This window comes from Wolffia australiana, chromosome 5, assembly GCF_029677425.1.
Source record: "Wolffia australiana isolate 7733 chromosome 5, ASM2967742v1".
Taxonomy (NCBI): Eukaryota; Viridiplantae; Streptophyta; class Magnoliopsida; order Alismatales; family Araceae; genus Wolffia; species Wolffia australiana.
The window spans coordinates 14,960,835-14,963,764 of NC_135839.1; the positions used below are offsets into that span (position 1 = coordinate 14,960,835).

The 2,930-nt window shown below is 57.3% G+C and overlaps 1 pseudogene; it reads left to right on the plus strand.

The window, feature by feature from the left end:
- Nucleotides 1-746: 746 nt before the first annotated feature.
- Nucleotides 747-2,930, plus strand: LOC144703411 (8-amino-7-oxononanoate synthase-like; annotated as a pseudogene).

The following is a 2,930-nucleotide window of genomic DNA, read 5'->3' on the forward strand; positions in this document are numbered from 1 at the left end:
GTGCTCAAGCGATTCTGAATTGACGTACATGATCTGACGTGAAAAAAACATGCACGTTTAAAGATGTGTTACCATTTTAAAGTTGTCAAAAACTGTACATGTTAGCCCATGCTCTAAGTGTGATCCTAGCTCATTTAACGTAAAAAGCTTTGAAGAATTTTCAAGGCCATGGACTTACGCCTGCGGAATAAAGGTCCAAACATAGATTCGACGTGGCTTGCGATCAATATCTCATTTGGCGGTCGTCCCGTAGCGTTATAAACATCTGATCGTCTCAAAAAAGATAAATATACTCGTATTTCGACGGCATCCTCGAGGAACTAACGGGTCGGGGCGTACTGGCACCCGACGATTGTTAACCTTGCCGTCAGGCCACGTCCTGGGTCATCGTCTTTGGCCTGTTTGATACGACCAGTGGTTCTCTGAAACGACGGATACGAGGCGGACCTCAGCGCAGCGTTCATCTTGCAGCTGTCGGACAGTAGCTTTCAACCATCGCCTTTCGAAATTGTGATCGGTGATGTGCGAAGAAGGTTGACGAGGCGGAGGCGGAGTTCAAAAGCCCGTCATATGATGAGCGGTACAGTCGCGGGTTCCGTGGGATGAGTCCGCGGACCGATCTTCCCGAATGAAACAGTCTTTGGCCCGGCCCAAGTCGTATTTGTTTCCGGAAAGGCTGGAGATTATCAGCAATATACTCGGTTGGTGGATAGTCTCGCGCCCTTCTCGGGCCCTGCCCCTGCCTCTGCGCCGGCTGCATGCGCTGAACCGGAAGGAAGCCTGCACACTTTCAAAGGACGTGAACTATACCGCTGGCGCTCCTCCGATGGCCGCCCACTCTTTTGGATAGACTAGAGGTGAAGTCGGGGGGCAAATCGTTTCACAGGCAAAGTCAGAAGTTTCGCGTTTCGTGTTGCGGGGGTCCGCCAGAGTTCCCTTATTTTGACGAGTTAATTAGCATAATTAGCACACCCTCGTTGGCCGCGAGAGTCTTCGACCGAGAGTAGAAGTCGAACATAATTGGCATAATCAGCGTCGTCGACCGAGGGTAGAAGCCGAACATAATTGGCACTCCAATGAAGGGACCCAGGACAGCCTCGGGAGAGAGCTGTCAAAGAAATCAAAGGTGCCGGCGCCGGCGCCGGCCACCCAAGACGGCATCGTCATAGTTTTCGGAAGCAGACGGCGACGGCGGCCCGTTCCCGCATAAATAACCCTCCCGTGCACCGGCCAGTGCTACAACCGCGAAGCCGTTCTTCGTCCTCCCCTAAGGTCGACCGACGGCTAGCCCAAGTTTTCCCGCCCGGCCTGCCGGAAAAGCCCATATCTGCCATTCGCCTGCGCAAGGAGTTGAGATGGCATCGGTATCTGCCACGTGGGAGGAATCGGTGGACAGAGCGCTTGCGGAGGGGGGTAGGGCCAAGTTTTTGGCGTACTTGCCCAAGATGTGCCTCCCCAGGGTGAACGCCGAGGACGATCCCTTGGCCAACATCCGGACGTTAGAAGGTCCCGGACCATGGGACCGCACCTTGCTGGACGTGGAGGTGGAGGAGTCCACGGCTGGAGCTAGCAGCGACGGGGAGCCGGTAAGAAGGAAGATGGTTCTCTTCTCCGGCAACGACTACCTCAACCTCAGCGGCCACCCCGCTGTGCGCGAGGCCTCCATCAAGGTACGCTCTACATCAACGTTTGCGTCGTCTAGTGCATCGCATGAGAGGACCTACTCGTGGCGCAGGCGTCAAAGGCTTTCGGGATGGGTCCGAGGTCAGCGGCACTGATCAGCGGGCACACAGAGTACCACCGGCGACTGGAGACGCTGCTGGCGGAGCTGCACCGCAAGGAGGCGTGCGTCATAACGCCGACGGGGTTCGCAGCCAACACAGCCTTGTTCGCAGCGCTGGGCGCCGTGGCCTCCATCAATGCCGCATCCGCGCGGCCGACTACGCTTGAGAAGATTGCCGTTTTCTCCGGTGCGCTGAACCATGCGTCCATCATTGACGGCCTCCAGATGATGGAGCGCCACCGCCAGGCCGTCGTCTCCGTCTACAGGCACAACGACATGCAGCACCTGGACCTCCTGCTCACCAACTGCGCCAGCGAGAAGAAGGTCGTCGTCACCGACAGGTAGGTGGTGGACCTATGCATGTTGCGTCTGCCCTGCTCTCTTTACGATCGCTCACACACCCGTGCCCTTGGTGGATTTCTTTCTTGCGCAGCCTGTTCAGCATGGAAGGGGACTTTGCACCGATGCTCGAGCTGGTGGAGCTCCGAAAAAAGCACGGCTTCTTGCTCGTCGTCGACGAAGTAGGTCCTCCGAACTCTACGCGCATCTTCCGATATACTCCGGGCGTCTCCCCTTCTTAGTTCTTACGCCCGTCCCGTCGCGGAAACCTCTCAGGCACATACAACGCTTGTTTGCGGTAAGACTGGCGGCGGAGTGGGAGAGCTCTATGACATCCAGGACCATCTCGACATCATCGTCGGCACACTCAGCAAGGCCACCGGATGTCTCGGGGGGTACATCGCCTGCAGCGACAAATTTGGAAACCTTGTCCGTGGATTTGGTCGCCCCAACATGTTCACGACTGCCACCCCATTGCCGGTCGTTGCGGCCTGTTATGGTAAGCCCCCCGTTGCGCAACATGCCCGCCACTTGCGCTCGTTCTCTTCCCTCCCCAGAGCGCTGCGCACAAATGACGAGGATAACGACCCCTCCTAACCTTTCGCCAAATCTCGCGCAGCTGCGGTGACGGTGGCCAGGAAGGAGGGATGGCGCAGGCAGGCTGTTTGGAGAAAAGTGCAAGATTTTGCGGCAATGACTAAGCACCCCGCCAGCAGCCCCATCCTCTCTCGTTGTTGGCTCCGAGGCCACAGCCCTCCGGGCCAGCGAGCATATGCTCAAGCGCGGCTTCCTCGTGACTGCCATCCGC